Raw genomic sequence first — 23,004 nt, 5'->3', positions numbered from 1 at the left:
TGTACGCAAGGTACATTCTTTCATTCACAAAATAACTGTCACCTAGCGGGGACGACGAGTCTTTCTTTGTTGCCTTTTTGTTTTGTCATTTGGGTTGTTTGTCTTTGTCTCCTTTCTTGTTCTCTCTCTCTCTCCTCACAAGGGAGAACACAAACAAAACCGCGGGTGCTAAACTGGTCCTGACCCTTCTGATCGTACAAGTCTTCTCGCCGTCCAGTTCTTAGTTTTATTATTATTATTATTATTATTATTATTGGCCATTTGTATTATTATTATTATTAAATTATTATTATATTAGTACTAAAGAAAGACGTAGAGAAAGATAAGAGATGAAAGAATAAATATCAATTGTTTTAAATTCAGTTATCTGTATAACTTGTCTCATTTCCGCTGTTCATCCTTCTCATTTTATTTTTCTTTCTCTTTGTTTATTTCACTGAGAAAACATTCATTTGTCAGTCCTAACCACGACAGTATGTTCACATAGAAGCCGTTTCCTTTCTCAGCCCCTACAGCAAGTACTTGTCTGAGAAAGATGTTTAATTGTCAGGACAATCGGCAGTGTTTGTGAACCTGTACCCCGCCCACCTGTCGATGTAGTAACTGGGGGTAAGTGACCGTTAGTTGTCGGCACCTCGGGTACTCCTACCTTACCCACAAAAAGTTCCGCCTTTAATCATGTGAAGGTGTGTGCAGTCCAAAGTGCGATTTGGATGTACCTCCTCCATATAACACCTGGAAAGGTGCAACACTTTACAGCAGCATTAATAAAGAGGTTGGCTATTTGGTTATTTGAATGAGTGAGAAACGATGATTCAGTTATTTGGTTTTCCGGGTGTACATAAGCATTAGTTGAAAAAAGTAATAATTTTATAGGTGGCGAAAAGGTCGCTGACCTACGAGAAAGAAAAATCGCTAACCGGAATGCAATGAAAATGTGAATGTTTCACTGGTCATATGAGAATAATCTTTAAAAAAAGCTATTAGTTCATTGAGGTTATCTATCTTAATAATTGATACAATATTTCAAACGTTATTTAATTTTATCATGAAATGTACAGTACCTGTAGAAAAAATAAAACTTAGATCCTGGGTTTAATTTAAAGTCACCTTTGAAAAAAAAAAAAGCCCGACGAATAATGCATTAACCATTTTAAAAAATAAGCAATACTCGATCCACTCACAGGAGACCTCCTTAGAGTGTTGTTGTTGTTGTTGTTGTTGTTGTTGTACTTGGCAGGATTAATGGGACCGAATTTAACAAGAGAGGGGGCGGAGCACGCAGTTGAGAAGGAAAGTAAACATGGTTTCAATTCTTTGACAAAACAATGAGTAAGCACTTGTTTTGACACAGAACTTAAGTGTTTACAGGAACGAAAAAGTTGGTCAAACGTCTGAGCTTAGTTCAGTGCAAGAAAGTATTTCTCCAAATGGGAGTGAAATTCCGCCATCCCTTCCGTTCTCGAGACACGTCTACAAACATATCACCATACACAGAACTCAATAGTAATGACGTCAGGAGTGTACACGTTTATGTTCTCAAGGCGTCAACCAATGGAAGAGCTTGGTCCATATTTTCATAACTCTTACCTGTTGATATTAGTGACGTCACACTTTTGACCGTTAAGGAGCATTTGTATCTCAAAAATAGAGAGCGCAGTTTAATTTTTAGTGTAAAATTTTAAGTACACGTGGAGGTAACTCAAACCTTAGATTTTTAGGTTTGGTGAAATAGTACCTTGTATTGAATTCAGTTTAGTCATTAAAAAATCCCCGTTGTTACTTTAATATACCTTTTCTGTTAACATTTTTACATAGTTTTTCAAAACAGTCCACATAAGCTCTGCCGGATTTAGCGTCTTACGTGTCTACAAGTCTCTACATGATGATGAAAAAAGTTATTAAAAACTCCATAAAATATGCATAAAGTGAAGCCAGCCACTTGGAGGGAGGTGGGACAGGACCCACAGCTACAACATGTCGACATCTTGTATAGTGATTAAAAAAAAATGACCACCCGACATTCTTAGCGTGATTTGGCGACCGCATTTAGAATGTGAGAGCAAATATTTACACCACAAGGTAGGCTCGGCCATCCCTTGTTTTTCTCGCAAGGCAAGAGCACGTTGGTAGCGAGCGACACCCACAAACAATGTCTCGTGTGTCCAAGCTGTCAAAACAAGCAGTCACGTGCTTCCAGAAGCTTCCTAATCTGTTGACGTCGCTGTTGGCGGAGGGATATACACATTGTTTTGTGCTTGAGCTTCCCTCTTCCGGGTCATCTTATCCGCAACAAATCCACACACTTCTCAGTCTTTTCTCAGTGAGGCCACACTGACTTGAAACCACAAGCTGGTCGAGCTGACAAGTGGTCTGTTACCATCCATCCGTCCATCCACACATCCATATGGATTCATTAGGATTCCTCAGTATAAAATTTAATACACACAGTAAACAATGTGTCGCTGGCTTTATATTTTTGTCATCAGTGATATGGTGAGTTTTACCTAGTCCTGTGCTGGGGGACACTTCGTGCAATAAAGCAAATAGAAAAGAACACTAAAATATTTTGAAAATGTATTTAATATTCAATATTATGTAATAGCACTGATGAAGCAAAAGAATAGAGTAGTTTTAGAATATGCAAGCACTCACACATACAAACTCTCTGTCTCGCTTGCCACAAGACAGTTTGTTACACACAAAACGTTCGCTGCCTTCAGCGAGCGCTTGGAGCGAGCGTCCAGCACGTTAGGCGGGGCGTGCCATCACACGTGTTGAGGGGCCATCACAGTGCCTGGTCTCGATTTCAGCCCCGTTTCTGTCAACATTTCCTGACATTGCCTGCCGTTTGTCAGCCTGACATCACCACCTGACCCGATGGCCATGCCGGCAAACTGTCGAACGACACGTTTTACTGCACCGACCACCAGGCTGACCTTGTGTCACAGTTAGTCGTCTGCCTCCTGGGTGGTCTTTACGGGTGGCTTGAGATCGCAACGAAAGCTTTCGCTTTTAAGTGCAACAAACTTTTTTCGACGGAATAATTCGAAAGGATATATCACGTATCCCACCTTGGGTGTGGGTTGCGGTGATGTTTCTGAAAGATTTCGCCTGAGGCGCGTGTGTGTGTGTGTGTGTGAAAAAGCAGCATTGGGAAATCCAGGATGGCTGGCTGGCCGGTCGCCGAGTTCCTGCGAGAAGACGTGGACCGACGTTACCAGGCAATACTCTGAATCTCAGGTAATTTATTCTAGCCAGTCAATTCATTTTGGTCGACTTTAATGTTTGCTAAAAACACTTATATCAATATATCAGTGCACTGCACATATTGGTCTTCGATTTGCGGTCGCGCATCTTTTCTAAGCAAATCGTTTCGAGAGTCATTCCGATTTCGCCCTAGAAAAATTCTTGAAATACATTTATACATGTAAACTAGATCATTAAAATCTTTTACTTAGTACCTTAGAGCTTTTTAAGAAGTATTTGCCTAATAAATTATCGCATTGCAAATCTCCCTTAGTAAATTAGAACATCTTCAAAAGTAAACCAAATCTTTTCCCTAAGTACATGTTAACACCTCTCAGAAACACGATAGCTACAACATTAAACCTCTTCCTAATTACACTAGATCATCCAAAATCTCCACAAGTACATTAGCACATAATAGTTTCTTCCTAAGTGGGTTAAACCATTAGAAAATCTCCTTAAGTACATTCGGAATGAGAACATCGTAGGTAAGTTAGACCATTTTAGCGTTTAATTAACATTGTAATTGAATATTGTCCTACTGATTAGATCCCCAAATATCTTCCAAAGTATATTAAAGTTTCTACAGTCCATTAGAACACATTCCCAAGTGCGTTACAATTAATAAAGTATCTCCTAAAGCGTACATCGCCTTTCTCGTCTTCGTCGGGCGGTCCGGTGGTGCAAGGGTTAGCGCCTGTCACCAATACAGTGAGGGTTGGCTGGCCTGGGTTCAGCTCTCGTCTCGGGCACGCTGTTCTTTCTCTGCATGTGGCATTTGTTTACACGACTGGCTGCCTTGCCATGATATAACCTTAGTTGCTGGCTCGGCGTAAAACACCAATTCCTACCTCCCCATTCTTGGAATGCCATCCTGATCTTCACGAGCTGTGCAGACCCAGACAATATCATTATTTCCGATCAACACCAGGCCGTTCGAGCATCCATTCTGCGCTTCCCTGTCTTCTTAAAAGCAGAACTAAGAACCCGGAGGAGCTAATGTTTTCGTCCTGAAAATCGACCTTGATTCTGCATGACGGATATCCTTGTACAAGCTTTGTTTGCTCAGCGTTAAAACTCGTTTAAAAGCCCAGGTGTTGATACCATCCTTGTGTCTTCGGTGGGCTTCACTTTTCTACCTGGGGTAGCTCACTCGATCTTACCTGTTGAATAATGAATTGTGTAAAAAAACATTTTCCTTAGTCGGCGTGGCGCCAGTGTTCACTCACCGGTCATTCAAGGGCGCGCATACCTTGAGTCCGTGCCAGCATGGCGCTGGGGAAGGTCCCTCCGGCTTGTTGATGACAAGCAGTGAACGAGGTGGTGATCGACGATGGCAGCACTGGCTTAACCTTTGTATACTTCTCGACAAGCACTGGAAAAAATATCCACCATCTTTTGTCATCAGCTATTATACTCTCCGTTTGCTTTCTTTGTTTTGTTTTTTTTTCGATGTCGGGGAATAAGACTGTTTCCCTCTACCTCTTCCTGGAGGATGTGGAACCCGAATGACGAGTCATTTCACTTTGTGGGCTGCCCCCAAGAATGCGGATCCTCGAATGACAGGACATTTATTTAGGTTCTCCACAAGGGCTGGGCAGCAGGACATTGTACTGTCATTGAACTACAACAGAACTGATTAACAAGGACTAGGGTACCTGTTCTAGAGGACCTTACCTGTGTCGCCTTGAACGCTGCACTGATTACCTGAGGACACCTGTAGCGAGTTCCTGCATGTCGAGCTCGTCACAAACTGTAGGCACGTGACTATCACGTGTTCGTGTGAAACTCGCAGTGGCGAGTGTGGTGATTGTCATCAATTTTCACATTCAAGAATGCGGAGGTAATTATTCTTTTTTTATTCACTTCTAGCAATCATGTTTTCTTGTTAAGTCATTAGCAGCTGGATAGAGGTAAGGGTGGAGGCTACAATATTAGTGAATTCTTTAGTTCAAGTTTGTTTATTATTTCTTGATCTGAAAAAAAAAACTTCAATGAATTTGTCCCTAGATGACTGTTCATACAAAGAGTGCCATGGGTCTTGGATAACTTTTGGTGCTCGTGGTAGTCAAGCCAATTTTTTCATCCACTTTTGAAATGAAATGTCGATCTGTCCATAAAGGCGAACGGGGGTGTAGGGTGGGAAAACAACACAGAAATTAGCACCAAGAACAGGGATGCTGTCACTCCTGATTCTGTTATCCTCTTGCTGTTGTGAAAGTGATGCTTTGTGAAGTCACGTGGACCAATTTCTCATTATTCTTACAGATATTTTTTTTTTACTTACAAACCGATTCTCGCCCACACACACATTCTTATCGTAGATCGGGGGCTGAAATCTCGCAGCAACAAAATACATACAACAAGATCAAATAATATTCTCTATTCTGATGGCGTGACCTAGGCGGCGCGCGCGCACGTGAAAATATGTCACGTTCACGTCGCTTTGAGCAAGGTCACGTCCCTCCGTGACCAGTCCCGTGCTCGTGCGATTTCCGCACTGGCCTCACCCGCCCCTCCTCCACCGGCGACCGCGGCCGTCCTTTGATGTGGCCACGGCCCGGCAGGTGTACTGCTGACGTCACAGGTGGGGGCCGCGGTGGCCTGGCGGCTGATATATTGCAAGCTTACCTGCTGCACGCATCTCAGACGTGACCTTCGTCAGCTACCTCCAGGTGATCAATCTCATGGCTTTACAAGGAGGTAATGTCGTGGCTTAGTAAGAAATTTTAAAAACTTTTTGTCATCGATAGTGTGCAGTTGATAGCAAAAGTTTACACTTTTAACAAATTAATTTTAAAACTGTGTTTCAGAAACGCCATAATTATTTATACATCACGTGTTTTTGTTGGGAAGGCTTAAAAGGAGTGCATCTCACTATATACCCGAGAACTTGTTTTAGTCGTCCCAGCACCTGAGGTTGGGGGGATGACATGTCGCTTGCTTAGTCCAGACTCCAGAGCAATGCAACCGGGGTAAATAAGGAGACTAGTTAATCGGGTATAGCGGTGTTTAGTCTGGACTAACAGGGGACTAGCTGCGCATGAGCAATGCAACCGGACGCAGGTCCTGTACAGGATGACCAGTCCAGTCTTTGACCAGTCCAGTTCTTCCTAAAACAAAGGTTTCATTTCTGAAAAAGGTATAGGTCGGGTGTAAGCTACACTGTAGTCAAAAGACATTGGCGAGCAATCTCAATGATCAAATCCATTTTTTTTTCGGTTTACAACATCCGGACTTGCGGGTTTTCAGTATAATCGACATATAAAACAGAATTACGGACCACTTCTCGGTGTTTAGAATTGCAAGTCATAACAAGTCAAATCACCAGTGAGGCGCCTGAATTCCACAGCAGCTTGCGTGAAAGGTCAGATGTCATCGATTGTTTTCATTCTCGGTCTCCATCCGACTTCCAATGGTTTCCCCATGTGTTGATGTTAGCAAAATCCCCAGATGTGGGGCCTAAACAAACAAACAAACAAACAAACAAACAAACACGGAAACCGAGAAAGGACATACGTTTGGCTAATTTTTCAATGACCCTTACGGCAACATTTTTTTTCCAGTCACACCATGAACCTATCTACGTCCATGGTCACACATTTAACAATGTCTCTAAGCCGGCTCGCTGAAAACGTTGAAAAATCTTTTATGGCAGATGAAAAACAAAATGGTTGCAGAAGGCGTTCGTCAATGGTGTCCGTTCTCACCTGTAAGTGCTGCTCAACATGTTTTTTAGACAACTTTATGTATGAAACCACGAACTTGTATTACTGAACTGCTGGCAGACGATTTTTTACAGTTAACTACTAAAACGAGGTAGGTGTGTACAAAGCTTCCGGTTTAGTCCCATTCATTGTTAAGGCTCGCCGAGACTAACAGTGGAGAAGTTCGCAAGAGGCTAAGCGTTGTTTCATTTCCATAGGTGGAAGGCCCAATTTGTTGAAGAATGTCCTTCAAGGTACCTTAGAGAGTGGACGACCCCGCGGTGACCTGAGGAAGAGTGGTTTACTAATGTGAAGTAGTGGACTGGTCGTCTTGCTCATTTGTCGCCAAACACAGGCGTGAGGATCGGACCTTGTCAGCTGCCATGTCTTTCCATGTGCTTTCCTTAACGACCAGTGCCCGTCAGGGGGTGAATGACTAATTGACTAAATGACTGAACCTTAGTTATGGCGTGGCGTAACCGACCACTCCTCCATTCCTGGAATATGAAGAAATTCTGAGATTTTATGGACTGGACACAGGGCACCCACCACATGTCGAAGTATCACTGTAGACAAAGTCGGCTGAAGATGTGGTTGTTACACATTTAGGTGGAAAAAAACAAATTCTTTAGTTTGTTAACATCATAACTGAAACTGAAAATTTATTTCAAAAATCCAACTACAGACGAATGCAACTAATTCTACTTAGACATCACTTAACAAAGCACGCACAAGCAGAGGTAGGGGAAAGAAATATAAACAAGCCATTGTTTGTAAAAAGTGCCGCATCATCGGGGATTGCATCAGCCCTGAGCAAATCACTGGACTCCGCTGTGCGCCCATTACCATAAACGAGAGGGGATTCCCCTCCTCACCATCCTCCCTTCACAGAAATCTGGCGTGGCGCCCTCGACACCACCGGGCAAGAGGTCACCTTCCTGGCAGGCCCCCAACAGTCATTTTTTTCTCACACACGTAGACAGCTTTCTCTTTCCAATAGTCATAAATAATCGGTCTCTCTCTCTCCAATCCCTCTCCTTTCGCTCTGTCTCTCGATCATCCTTGCTGATCTCCATTACATCCTTTTCATCATCCTTTGTGTCAGAAAAAGTGATGCACACTCTCTTGAGAAGCTTCACCTGACTATAAAAGGAATATCTAAATGGAGCGCCAGTGTTTTGATACAAAATGAAGTAATGGTTTAAGTTTGGACATGAACTAAGCTTCCTCTCCAAAAATTCATCCTTTACCATTTTCCTTGCGTGGGAAAAAAGCTTGTCCGAAATGAGCAAACAAACAACACCAACATAAAAATTAAAACAAATGTCGCTGGAGGAGAACTCGGCATTCTGATGACAATTTTTTGAATGAAGACAATCTTTTTGAGATATATGTCGTGTTTATCTAAGGTGAAGGATCTGCCACATGTTAGAACTTCACACCAGAGAGATTTTACGTTTTAAATAATTTCGGAGATGCGCAGCGCAGTAGCCAGGTCACGCAGTTTACGCGGAGGGCACATGCATTCGTCACGTGGGCGCATACATTTATCACGTGCGCCTCCTCCTCATCCTGCTGTGTCCTCTGCTTGTGTACTTTCCAGCATTAAGTGTCACAAAATAAATAAAAAGAGAATAAAATGAAAGAGAAAAGAGCCAGAAGAAAATATTTTGTGGCAGCAATCAAATATGTCACTTGAAGACGAAAACAAGCATCCGACCTCAACCCAGACTTTCAAGATCAATCGCTTCTCGCTAAAAATAGTGATGACAAGATGTGGCGGAAGCAGGATGCTAGACATTACATAATAAGACCACAACATAATAAGTGTCTGGGCTTTGTTTGGAGGGAAAATGCGATCGAAACGCCGGTACTTCGATCTCTGCAGCGAGAAAAACTTGCCGCCGCCGGTTCGTTACGTAAACAATTGTTCACCTCTTGCATTCAAGATATTTCGTTTTTCAAATACATAATCAGATGATCAAAGAAAGCATTTAGAAAATCCGATCAGCATCTTTCTCACAAATACGCACGCACTGAGAGCGGCGCGTGCTTACAGCGATGACAAATCCCAGCGGAAGTTCCGCCTCTCCGTCATCTACGGCAGCTGTTGTCCCCATAATGTGACCTCGATCTCGCCAGTCTCACGGTCAGGTCTGCTTTCCACACAGCCATATTGCGGCTGTCGTTGTCGTGTCTAGCCGTTGCTCCTGTTGAAAGGCTGGTTTGTATGAAGTGTCCACCACACGCACCATGTTCCGTGGGCGCCGACCTCGCGGTTCGTTTCTAGCCCGATCCATGTTTTGTGCGTAACCCTGGCAAGGGACGTAAGCGCTGCAGTCCAGTTAAACCTGTGATTACTCATGCACGTCCGATGATCCAAGCGAGTAGGTGAGTGGTCTACGCAAGTCTGTGGTGCTGTATTTGCATTTTAAAATGTGCTGTCTTGTTTATTCAATCAATCGCATGGTCAAGGATGTAAAAGTATCGCGGCGTATGCACTTTGGAGAAGTCGCCGTCTGGAGAAGGGCGCAAAGGATCGGTGCGCAGGTCTGACGACATTGCCTTGGCTTCATGTTCTCAGTTCAACATATAGTCTGTGCTAGAACATTCGGTGTAGGCAAAGCTGTGTGTCAGAATAACTAGTCATTTAAGGAGCTGTCGTATTATGCATGTCTAATGCAAGCAGTGACGAGTAGCTGAATATAATGCTGGGCTCAAGCCAATGACTGCAGATAATTGCAACCGATCTATATACAGGGAAGCATTTTTCGGTGCTGTTAAAAATTGTCAGATGTAGATCCTAAAGGTTTTCACCCACAAGCAAAGAGGGCAACCGATTCCTTTTCCACATAACATTAGAAAAGATTGCATTGTTTCTTAAAGAGACTAGCTAGACTGAAAGGACATTTTGAAACTGAAAATGATCTTAAAGAACAACTCGTCTTTTGTGTTATTCTACAAAAAGGTAAGCGTTCTTAAAATTTTAGCATGGGTGGGTGGTGGAAGTCAAGGATTGTAAAATTTCAGATGTTATTTGAAATCAACAGATCCAGTAATTATATATTTTTTAATATGATTAAAAAAAAATCTAGCTAATACTGATAAATCTGCCTTTAAGACCTTATCTTCATGAAAAGGATTAAGGCTGTCTCACTTAAAAGGTGATAAAGCTGGGAATTAAGGTCAGATTTTATCCTTTTTTATACTAGTATTAGTATTAATTATTTCTTATGATACTACTGCCACAGAATGACTTTGAGTGGCTTTGCTACGAAATCTGGTTAAAGCATGGAGCTAAATACCTTTTGCAGTCTCCAAATAATGAAAGCTAGGTATATCACTACAAGAGTAAGAATGAAAAATATTTGGAAGATCTAACAGAAAAGCAGGCATCAACATGACAGAAGTGGAGTACTATCAGTGTTTATAAAGTGTGTATTAGAAATATTCATTATAAAATATTTATTGTATGAGTGTATAGTTGAGATTATAATAATATGGATTGTTTTTGTTGGTATGTTAAAGGCTTTGCATTGTTTAGATGGTTGAAACTAAATACTTTAAAAATAGTCAGACTAATTTAAAAGACAATCTGCTTCTTTGCTACCTTCAATAATAGATGTAAACATTGTTTTGCAACTTTTACTTATTCATTTACCAGTATAAATACTTATGTTGAAGTCTTCCTTTTATGCACCCATGCACATGCCAGTATATATACCTGTACATGTATAAATGTTTAAATATGTAAAATAAATTACATTGGTTAAGTACTTGGCTTAAATTACACTCAGACAGAGCTGGTTAGGCTTTTCCTTTTATCCTACTTGCTTATGCTTACCTCTTGTCACATAATTTAAGCAAAGCAGAATGTGGGAAGACACTTTCATAATTTAAGAGGCTGAATAAGAGGGTTAAAGAGTGAAGTCTGAGTATTCTTATCTCAAAGATTTTAAGGACAGATGTGTAGCCATTTGCTTTAAGAAGCTTCCCAACAAATATCTTGTAAGTGTTGAAGTGACCAGTAGGCACATAAATATACCATTGTGTCAGCTGAATCTCAGAATTTATTGCGTGGCCAGAGAGGTCAGAATCATATAGAAAGCTTGCATATCATAGATCTTGACAGTGTTTGTGACAACAGAGTTAGTAATATAATTTTACAAGGCATAGTATGCTGACAGCTTTTATACAACACTAGACAAGGGTTAAACTTTTAGAAGGAAATTGTTGGAAGGCAAATATATTAATAAACTGCAGTTGGTATTGTACTGTTGGCATATGTATACTGTTGTTATTGCATGTGATAGTTTCATTTTCCTTTTTATAGTTTTACTTTCTATTTTGATGCTGAATTTTTGACACAGAAACTATATTTCTCTGTAAGTGCTTTTTTAAACATTTTTTGTGTTGGTGAAAACCTAGATCAGCAAATAGCATTTAAAGATAAAAGGATGAACCCCAAAAGTTTTTTTTGGAATATTTTGATTCAATAATGCACAGATACAGACTATACATGAAATATTCAATAAATTAGAGGACACATACAAAAGGAATATGTCCACATAAAGTTATGCTTTTATTTAAAATACCTTCTTCAGCAAAACAAATTGTCCAGTGTTTACACAATCTCTTATCAGTTTCATCGCATCCTACTCTGTACAGTAAAAAGCCTGCTGCCCATAGATACAAAAGTTATAAAGATCCATATACCTAGCCTTGTAGTTTATGCAAGTGAATTAACTAAAGCCTTTCAGGCCAATGATTTCCTTCCAAAATCTGTGTAAGTTGTCAGTTTCAAAAAAGATGTTCTGATGTTTCTGTCTAATACATACACAAATGGTACAAGGGATAGTTTACTAGTTTACAGGTTGAGAGGAATTTCTTTGTTGAAGAATCTTGTGCAGTAATTAATCGTACTTGGAATTATCTTAACTGAAGATCAGGGTGTATATTTTATGTGCACCCCCATTTGGATACCGCTGTGAGCTGTGATGAATTTTATAAGAGTAGTAATTTCACAGCTTAGCTTCCTTTGCTAACTAACGACCATACAATAGATCATTAAAGTTTTTTATGTAGAGAGTGTGAACATAAGAGTCTGCTTCTGCCTCATGGCTGTTGAAAAAAAAAGACAGCATTTAAGGCCCCTCCCCTCACCAAAAACAGGCTTTAAAATGACTGGGTGACTGGGAAGCAAGTTGTGTCTATTAGGGTTGTAGCCAGTGGAGAGGCCATTAAATGTCAGTATCCTTTTCTTAAGTATTATAGTTGGTGTCCAGTGAATTATCTAGTTCTGCAGTCTGGGATCCATGAAGACTTGACTATTGATGTGATGGTGTCTTACTAGCCACTTGACCAACAGGCTTTACCAGGAGTTCTGACCAAAGTTGCTGTCTTTATAAAGAGTTTTTGTTGATATTTTCTCAGGTGGCAAGAAGTATTTGCCCTTCTCATTAGCATGATTTTGTCGAAACTTCCTTAAATCTTTACAGCTAATTAAATGCTTGTTAACAAGATACCTTTAACTGTAAAAGAGGATAGCTCCTTACCATCTGCTGGCACATGAATCTTTTGATAAAAGTTCTAAAACTAAAAGCTAAGAATTTTACCAGGGAAAAAAAAGAGCCCCAGTTTTTAGACTTGTTCAGAAAGAACAAGATAAGATCAGTAGGGCAAAACCACTCTGCACTGTACAGAGTCCCATCATGTAGACTTTTCTGTAGTTGTGACTGATACTGTGACAGTAGTGTTGCACTTTATTTTCCATTTTGACCCAGTGTTAATGATAGATGAGTTTTAAGTTGCCAGGGAAGAAGAGAAGATGGGCATGTAATGTGTTACTCTTGGTTGTAGGCAGCATTTAAGAGGACAGAGGGGATCAGGTTTCTTTTCAGTAAGAATGACAGTAATGATAGAGTCCTATCTTTCTCAGTGTTCAGAGAGAGAGGTATTTTGTGGTTTTATTGCAGCAGTGTTGGTGACATGACACTTTCCAGAAAAATCTATACAATCTGCAAACTTAATGCTTTTGTATTTCTGTAAAACTGAATAGTTCCAAGTCCCTGTTTTTAGTTTGATAATTTATAAGAAAAAATTGTTACCATTTGTCGACTCATTAGTATCATTACATAACTTTTCTAAGTTATTACAGGTAGATATGAATAAGCCGTTAACAAAGTTTTCAGGAATTTAATGTTCATTTGTCATCACAAAATGATACTGGATGGGCACCATGTTTGGTGTTGGTATGATTTTGGTAGGTAGATAAAACATGTTTTTGTGCTTTGTCTGGTGGTTAACAGTGACAAGGCTTTTTGGGGATATTGCAGAAGTTGGGCAACTAAAAACAGTGTGAAGTGAGGATCAAGCCAGCCAGCTTGATTCGTTTGAGGGAAGTCTGGGACTTTCCTCGTGTCCACAGTGGATTTTGTGCCAGTCTCCATGCTGAGAACTCTTATCTCCACCCAACAGGTCAGTCATATGTTGGCTTTCTATATTTTATGATGCATTGTAACCATAGGTGGGTTTAACTCCCTTCCTGGTGTGGAGACAGTCAGTCAAGTGGTTTGATCAGGTGGGTAGGGGATAGCAAGGGATAGATAATGGTATTGAGAGGTGTGACCTGTAAGCTTTTTGACATGTTTAAGTCTTTTAAAATGCTATCCATTTTATAATAGTAAAAGTGAAAATAGAAGGTTGTCCATGGCTATTTTTTTTTTTTATACTTTCATATTTGTATTTTTTAAAGTTCAGAAAAAATTAAAACTGTTGTTACGAGCGTTTAAGATTCCCAAAACTTATTTTTGACAGTTTGTATTAATCTTTTCTTTAGGGGATGATGCATTCATGTTTCAGTTACATATATAAGACTGTTGCTTGTCTATAGCATTTTCTTTTTCTAGTTCTTCTGAATATGTGACAGTTTGAGAATTCAAGAGTGTAGTTCATGTAGCCTTAGCTACATTTGTTTTGTAAATTCCATGCTGTAAATGCCTCCTGCAGGGATACTCTTCTTTCATCTCTTTACCAGTTGTCAGTGGTTTCTCTTCTAATTGCTGGTGTTTTGTGTAATTCAGGGTTGATCGTGTTACCTGGGCATGTGGATATGTTATGGTAATGGACGTCTTCAGGAAAACATTACCTCACTAATGTAGTGTATAGATTGGTGGCTTATGAGTAAAGTTGACATATTTTTACTGCTATAATGACATTACCAATACCCTCCCCTACAACTTAAGAAGGCCCTTGTTGGAGGTAGGAAGATGTGATAGGGTTGCCAGGAGCAGCCTTAGCCATTAGTCATGTGAAAGTGTTGGCAGTGATTGTCCCTTGCTCTGTGTCAGAGACAACTGTTAGCACAAGGCAGAAAATTACTCATAGTGTTCAGACATTTGCATAGATGTCCCTTGCCAATCTTTGTGTGATCATATATAAACTCTGCTTGTAAACTGTGTAAAACTTATAAGGAACTATTTTTAGTGTGCTGCACTTCAGTTCCTATTTTTCTATGTTGTCCTTAGGCACTCCAGCTTTTTACTGTTCTGAGCAATGGTAGGGGCACTGAAGTATTTGAGGGAGTGGGTGTGGGTAAGTAAGAAGCGCCAGTTTGCTCTTCCATGCAGTGTACAGATATGTGTTGATGACACATTGTTAATATGTGGAGTGCAGAGTCCTGACCTCTTTCCTCTTGTAGCAACTGAGGTCACATATTGTGATCTGTGCAGTCTACTCCCATCAGCACACAAGACATGGTAGAGTTGTTTAATCAGTTTCCCTCTACTCTGCACACTCTCCAGCCCCCACCAAAACCTTGTGAACCCATCATTCCTTTAACGTATTCCATGTGGAGGAGAACAGGCTTAGGGAATAGCTCTTTGATGTCAGTAATGGACCTTGAGGAAAGATGTGGCCTAACGGGAACTGTACACCTTTGCATTATTTCCATAGTAACTTACTAGTACATGATTGTGAAAGATGCCCAATGCTTAGGCAGTGGTGCCAATGAAACATTTCACTTGTGTTTGTCTGGAGATGAGAAGCATGTGACATACAATCTGGCATGCTGGTGGGCAAAGAATGTAACAGCAAGCTACCTTTTTGGTGCCTAAAAATACACACCTGCTTTTGGGTTGTGGGGAAAGGAGCTACAGAAAGTGGAGACACACTGTAGTTTGAAGTGCATACCTGTGCATACTCATCTTCCTTCTTTCTCCTACTTATAACTGATAATAGACATCTTCTCCATACTTAGCCTGGCTTTATGGAGAAATTGTATCCTGTCAGTGTCACTTGGTTGTTGCAGTGTCACTTTGGAATGCTGCTTTATGTTTGCTTGTATGCTGTAAAAGTCTGTTCTTTCTTTTGTCAGAAACTTTAAATATTGAATTGTATTGACTGTTTTAGCTGGTTTGTGGTTGTGGCAGTTTACCTTAAGTAGTTTTAAAGACATTTTGGGGGTGAGTGCATGCACACATGCAGCTGATATAAAGAGTTTTAAAAAGATATAAATTCTTCGTATCATGTCTCCTTAATTTCCTTTATTACACTAGCACTAAAAAGAAGCCATCTTGGACAGGGTAAGAAAGAATGAAAAATAAAACCCAACCTATAGTAGCAGGGTCAAGGATTAGGAGGTTGGAAACATTGATGAATGGAAGTGAAGATGAGCGTTTAGTTTAACCTCAATTGAGCTAATGAGAACAGGCAGCTCAAAAACAGATGAACTTCTTGGGAAGTGGATGTTCACTGCTGTCAGCATAGAAACCGTCCGCTGTCGCGGTCATCTTCAGCCAGAACCTGCGACAGTTTTTTTTCCCATGCTGTGAGGTATGGCATCTAGTTTTATGTACATATAATACATCGGCTAGTTGTATTCTGTCCCCCTCCTTCCCCCTACGTCTCTGGGTAAACCCGTATTTCATCTCATTACGTAGGGGAAGAGGAGAGTTGGGAGACCAAAGCAGACTTGGAAGAGTAGAGAGAGGCAAAGGACATCGGAAACGCATGGGTCCAACTGATGGGGACTGCCCTATACCAGGTCCGCTAACGAGGTGGTGTTGCGGTCCTATGCTCCTCGAGGAGTAACAAGAAATAAACGAAACGCAGCTTTGGTTTCCCCATCCGTCTATAACGACAAGAAACAAGATTTTAGCGTGGCCTCGCACTGGTGGTCATTGATAATAGTAGGTGGGTGGGACGGCGATGCTTTTGCTCTTCGTCGGCAAAGAACTGGGGAAGTTGCTGTAGGGCACCCTTCTAGCCGGCATCAGTTGCTTCAAGTGGACCTGACCAGCACGCGCCAGCATCAAGCCCACTAGGTGTCACATGTCTTGTTATGCGCTGACACTTCATGAGCTGGCGGTCCGATGTTCCTCTTTGATGTCAGGGTAAAACACTTCTCACCAGGTCTTCTAGGATTGTGGAATTGATATCTCATCTCGGACACAGTAATTTCTCACTGGACGGGGGCAGTTTACAGATCACTGTGGTGTAACAGAACTGTTGACTTGGTGGATTACAGCTATAGAAGACCGACTAAATCAGACCCTACTTCAGTACGCTGCGGCTAGGGGGGTCCGGTAATGTAGTGGTTAAAACACTCGCTTGTCACCACTGTAATGAGCGGCTCAGGGTTCAGATCTCATCTCAGGGCATTTAATGTATGTGACACCTGTCCACAGGGCTGGGCGTCGGGAGAGGTTTCTTCGGTACTCCGGTTTCCTCCCCCTCCCTCTTCCCCCATAGTGCGAAATCGCCGCAAGATGGAAGCACTTTCCAACTAAATAAACCTACCAACCAACTACTCTGCGGGTCTGGGTGTGTGGGTAAGGGGGTGGGAGTACATGGAAGATACCATTAAAAAGCAGCAAAGCTATTCATTTGCATTGCTAATAGGCTGTGTAGCACACTAGAATCACTGTCGACAGCAGACAGCTATCTTGCTCTTGACTGCTGTACAAGGGCATTATGCTCTTTTCTGGATGATTAGAAGGATTAAAGTCCTTTGTAGATATGGCGATACATTATCTGTGTGATGGCTTTTTGGAGGGTACATCATTTCATTGGTGCAACTTATTTCACACTGTAAATTATTTGATTAGATAGGTACGAGAATGAGTGTGATGAACACCTGTTTTAAAGCAAGACTTTCACCTTATCTCAACGCCTTTTACAATCTCTGGGGTCTACCAGTCATCTCTTGATCCACCCCCAGACATGAGAGCAGGGTGTGAATGCTTGAGAAGTGTAGGATGACAGATCACCAAAGGTGAGGTTTAGTTATTAGGTTGTGCGCTGTAGCAGGTGGGTGGATAAAGGGAACTTTGTAGGTTGTGCATTATTGTGCCCTTCTGTTTAAGATGTGAACATTTCAAATTTCATTAGACTGTTAACATTGTTTACAATACATATTTGAGACTACAAATTCTGCAAAAATGAGGATAAAGATCATTGATAAAATTCTTGGGTGAGAAGACCTGTTTAAACTGCTGCTGAATATCTGAGCTGCAAGAGAAATTGTGTGGCTGAATATTTAGAAGCTGTAATTTATGAGCAGTTTCAAATGTGAGCTGGAGGAAGTCCTTACTGACCAGCTGCATGTTTGAGCTAGTAGTGACATTGAAGCATTGCTGTATGCTTGAACTGGAGGTTGTATTTAATGCATGCTTTAATATTTGAATTGCCAGTGTATTTAACCTGTAGCCTTATATTTCACATGGTGGTTGTATTTAACCCAATGCGAGCTTTTTGAGACAGTAGCTGTCCTTCATAAGAATCCTATATAGCAGCATGTTTAATTTTGTATTACAACTGTTGCTGGAATGTTTGAACGATGGGTAGCATCAAAGAGCAAAACAAACACCAAGGCTTTAAAAGTAGCCTTTTTGTGTCATGCAGCAAGATAAATCACTCTTTTTCATGGAAGTGAGTTTACTTACACTGTACATCATCTACATAAACTTTTACGTATTTATTTACAGGCGTAGAAAAAGTAGAACAAAGGTTGGGCAGTAAATTGTATTGCTGCTTGTGGCGTTTTTTGTATGGCTTTTTTTATTTATAGTGAACACATTTTGACTTTTCTTTTTTGTTCTTTATTTAGAGTGAAAAATAATTGAAATTCACTGTTATTTACTTGTGGTGAAGATGATTGACATTTCTTCCCGCTGTCTGGTTTATATATCTGTTTGGTTTCCATCTGCTATCTACTCACCTAGGCTGATAGAACGAGTTGGTGACATGATAGTGACATGATAATTATGCGCATAACCACTTCATCTCCCCTCCCGCACTCCTCCTGTTATCGTAACGCAGAGTGCCAGAAGATAACGGCAGAAGCTTGACAAGTTATTGTGGCCTGAACCTCGCTTCAGATGTTTAATGGACATTAGCAAACAGAGGGAACGTGTCACCAGACATAAAAAAAGGACATCGTCCGTACCTTGGCTTGTGAGCAGTGTCTGCGTAGATAAAGTTTGTCGGTGGAAGTGGGTCAGCCCCCTGTCAGGGTGGCATACACTGCTGATACTGTGGTTTGTGTGGTCCAGCGGTCCTGGCCACCACACCACCACCGCCGCCGCCGCCGCCGAACGTACAGCAAAGATTGCCCGAGCCCCGTGCGCCGGTAAATATAGCGCTTTATCAGGACTTGTGACTGTCACGTTTTCCACTACCCAACACACCTTTACAAAGCTATTCTGCCCAGGTGGCAGAAGCAACGGGTTTGTGGATCTTTAACCGTTGAGGACATTTATGCGCGCAAATTTTGTTGTCTTTTTTTTTCTCCTTTTGGCCCAGCTGATACGCCCGTGTTGAGAAAACCGCTCATGCAAGGTGAGTTTTTTTTGTGGACCCCCTCCCCCTTCTCCATTACCATGTCCATTTAATCTGGGGACCAGCAGGCACTTGGCAGAAATCATAAACCGCTGGAGGGAGTAAGGAGGAAGGTGGGTGGGTTCTTGGGGAAATGACTTTGAGTTGCAAGGTTAACACCGAAAATTAACTTGCAGGGAATGAACGTTTCATGACATTGCAGGGGACACAGTGTCTTAGCTGATGATGGATATTAGGTTAAAAAAAACAAAAAACAGAAATAATTGTATGTTCTGCGTAAAGAGCAAAGTTACCTGTTGGTTCTGACTGGCGATACAACATGAAGGTACACGGAAAAACAGTCCATACCCACAAGGGGTGGATTAGCATGCTTGTGAACAGCATCAACAATAAAAAAAACCCTATCAGATACCACGAGGCTGACGCAAAAAAAAAAAAAAAAAACAAAAAAGTGATCGAAGCCAGCAGATATTGGTCTGACGGGGAATCCGATCTTCTAACGCCCTCAAGCGAACTGGCCCTCCGCTCGCTGGCAGAAGTGTCGGCGCAGAAATGGTTGCCAGGCATCGTGGCAGCGGGCCCGTACCCAGACTGAGGGAACTGGCAGGCCCCAGGGTGGGGTGGGGGTGGGTGCTGAGTGCACGGCATAGATGTGGGTGTCGGAGAGCTGAAGGCATCCGTCTGAACACACACACATACACACAGGAGGCTTGCCCGAGACGTAAGCGCCAGTGGAGAGAAACACGCGCGGCCCAGCAGTTCGTCACAACACGGTGCAGAACTCAGCCAAGGCGGGTGAGCGATCGTAAACACGTCGATAACGCGATATACTGCCCACAGCACCCCGCCATTTTGTCCAACCCCAGAATGGTGATGCTAGAAGAGACGAGGGCTTTTGGGGTGGGTTGCTGGTGAGATGGGCAGGTGGGCGGGTGTGAAGGACGAAACTGAAGACGGGAATGTGAGAAATATGCGAACGATTTTGAACGAACGGTTACCCTCCTTGCGTATGCGTCCATCGGAATCGCGAGACGAGTGCAATGCAGACAGGTTGGGCGAAGTGAGCAGACATCAAATACTGAGGTTACTAAGCTGACGCAAGTCGTCACCTCGGGGGTGAATACGAGGAAACAATAGAAAGCATCTTCGTAGTTACTTGGCGCTGTCCAGACCCGGCGCTTATTGCTTTGTGTTCATTTGCCCCATCTTTGCCACTGCTTCATAACTGCGGCCTCAAGAATAAACCCACACGCGGGGGGATCTGGATTACCCGCTTTATAACTAGCTTGCCTGTGTTGCCTTCGGGGAGCAACGACTCGTTCTTGCTTCATAACTATGACCCTGGATGGTCGCAGTCTTTGTCGATGACTGAAACAAAAATCGGTACGAACGAACGGGTGGGTGGGTCATCTTGGCTCAGCGAGAGCTACCCCAGGTGTAGGCTCGATTTTCTGGCTGCGCGCCAGCTACCCGAGATTGTCCTTGCGGCACGAAGAGGGCTGTTAAAATCACGCGGGCCTCGAATACGGCATAACAGCGGCGATGTGACTTGAAGGGGAAGAGGGAGGGCCATGCAGGTAATTAACTGTGCATGGCGTAATCGGGAGGGGAGGGAGAGAAGGTTGAAGAAATAAGGTCCGAGGTCATTGAAGCCGTGCCGTGTCATCGCCTGCTGGTCACGTGACACGGATAGTATTGTCCTTGCGTGGTTGCTCGTGCTTGCCGACTTCCATAATCTGATCATTTATGAATGGTGACCAGTGTAAAGCGATTGACTGCTGTGATTGTCTTGACTTCTGGAAACTCTTTTGTAATAAAAGAGGAAATAGGCGACCATCAGACTTGTGTTCCTGTATAAACCCTATTTCTTTTGCGGCTTTAGACTTGGGGCTGTGGCCGTGGACTGGACAATGCCCCAGTCAATCAGGAATGAAATTTCAGCGCTCCACATGCACACGAGCATGCTGTCAAGCCCCCCAGACACCCAGGAGGTGCACGGTAAGCGCTGTGTAAACAAATGAACCATTCATACAGAAACTAAGCATGGGCGTCTTGCTCCTTCCTGTTCCAAGACTTCTACCTGTGAGAAAGGAAGAGGGGAAGGTGGTAGGCGACATGACTTGAACTACATAATCACGGCAGACTTAATAAAATTAAATGCCGGTGTAATGTCTGGCCTGATGGCCCAGAGGCCCAGGAAAGTTTTGAACGCAAGAATCAATGCACTGGTCATCGATGTCCTGGATGTCCGTGACCATGACCTGAGTGGGTCAATTCACCGGGGTTAAAGGCAGTCCGACCTGCGTCTAACGGATTTCTGCGTCTTCACGGAAGACAAGGGCGGCTGTGCAAGCTGATAAATGCTTTGTTTTACATAATGGGATTTCTTGTCCACTTTCCGCATGCAAATTGTCGCTGATTGCAACACAGAGATCCGACCGCGGGACATCCAATGTAAACACATAGAAGTTAAAGGCAAACCCAAGTGTACATTTTTTTTGAAATGAGTGGGCCTGGTTATTGCGTTTTTGTAAGAAGCTGTTATACATGTGTGTTTTGCTAACTTAGGAGCCTTGGAGTTTTACATTTTATTCATCCCTTAAAGACTGTGTCGAGTCGAATATGAAAAAAAACTCAAGTTGGCGGCAAGTGAGCAGATAGTTTTGTTTATATTTGTTTGCTTCAAACATGAGTTGCCAGTTATTATTAAAGAAAAGAATACGTGGTTTGAATTACATTTAGTTTGTGACGTCACTGATTGCTGCAGCCAATCATTGAGCCTGTATTTGTGGGGTTGTGGGAGATCAAAAGGTCATGACCAGTTTTCAAACCTGGTTGAAGAATACGGCATTTAAAGGCTTGTACTCAGCCATAGCTTAGTTGGTGTTTTTTTTTTCTTTGACTCCCATCTTTTTAAGGGAAACACGCAATGAATTAAACCCACGAATTTGAAAATAAATTTGACAGTCATGTTAGTCATTAAATGCAAAAGTTTCAAGGCGAATCCTGTTTCTAAATATATAGCTCATGAGATTCAAATCGTATCCCAGTCTTTGTTGCCTCGTTGTCTACTCTTTCTGCGACTAGTAGGGTGCAATTTTCATCACAGTAACTAAAAATTCCAGTAAGTTATGTAGTCCTGCTAAAATGTTGCCCACGATACGTGATTTGCATTTAGAAAGGTGGAACATGGTTAGCGGCGCAGGTGAAAGCCAGGAAACAGTCTCTCTCTCACTATAACACGGCACTCGGTGTTCAGTTTATTTGGCTGTTTGCACAGTTAACACAGGCTGGAAACACTCCTCGATGAACAGTGGTATTGCCGACTTGGCATGTATCACCAGGTGTGTGAAGAATGTAGAAAATGTATGTAGTGGTGTTTTCCTGCTGTATTTAGTCACACTGTCTCTCCGCATTTACTAATTGTATATTCACCTGCTGTCTTCCGCGAGTAAAACACCAATCTCCCACCCGCCCATCCATCCCGCGCTGAGGTGGTCTGTCTGCTGCCTCTCTCTGCCGAACTGAGGGGAAAATGTCTAGAAAATTGTCGTCTGCGATGAAGCTTTGATGATATTTTTGATCGAAGTTAAGCACATGTCGCATTATCATCCCCTCCGTGGACGGCTTACTGTTTGGTCGCCTAGGTCGTCGTCATCTTGGCAAGTCTCTCAGCATGCGACTGTAGGAGGTTTACATGGGAAGGTTGGGTGTGGTCAACTAAGAGGGGAGTGGGGAGAAAAGCACTTAACTAGTCGGTGGGGTTTGTCAGGATTATGGGTTGGACTTTAAACGGTGAGGCCAACGTCCCCCGTGACTGTGATAGTACCTTGACAATGGGGCTACGTCAAACACTCAGGTGTGATCCTTGTCGCCAGTTGTGTTCAGGTAAACTCTTTCTGTCTATCGATGGTCATTAGAAAAGTATGAGCACCTTGACATGCTGCGTCCCAGAGAAGTTTGACCCTCGAGACAAAACATGTCTCACAGAGAAGTGTAAAGCCCACCTCAAGATGGTGCTCATAGAGAAGTGTAATTCCATCTCCTGAATACGTGGCGACTCGTTGAGATGGTTTACTTACTGACTTGTGCTCATACACACCAGACCGGCAAGGTCGTGTACTCTGAAACCATGTGTGGATATCGATAAAACTTTTTGAGGGTGGGGTATTGTCGAGGCGGGGAGGGGGAGAAGTATTTTGAGTTTAAT

At 42.3% G+C, this 23,004-nt stretch overlaps 1 protein-coding gene across 10 annotated transcripts in view; it reads left to right on the top strand.

Moving 5' to 3' along the window:
- Positions 1-3,222: 3,222 nt before the first annotated feature.
- The window catches only part of LOC112575860 (band 3 anion transport protein-like), an 85,264-nt gene continuing 65,482 nt past the window's right edge, over positions 3,223-23,004 (top strand). For 2 of the 10 annotated variants that reach the window (XM_025258051.1, XM_025258043.1), the window contains exons 1-2: positions 8,841-9,347; positions 13,292-13,433. The gene's annotated coding sequence lies outside the window, so the exon portion shown is untranslated. Of the gene's footprint in view, positions 3,244-4,959; positions 5,093-8,835; positions 9,348-9,464; positions 9,925-13,291; positions 13,434-17,007; positions 17,230-18,308; positions 18,795-23,004 lie in introns of those variants that run through there. The other 8 variants (XM_025257983.1, XM_025257973.1, XM_025257956.1 and 5 more) reach the window with 8 other exon arrangements.

This window comes from Pomacea canaliculata, linkage group LG1 (genome assembly GCF_003073045.1).
Source record: "Pomacea canaliculata isolate SZHN2017 linkage group LG1, ASM307304v1, whole genome shotgun sequence".
Lineage (NCBI taxonomy): Eukaryota > Metazoa > Mollusca > Gastropoda > Architaenioglossa > Ampullariidae > Pomacea > Pomacea canaliculata.
The sequence above is the reverse complement of the archived record's forward strand: the minus strand, read 5'-3'. Positions and strand labels throughout refer to the sequence as shown.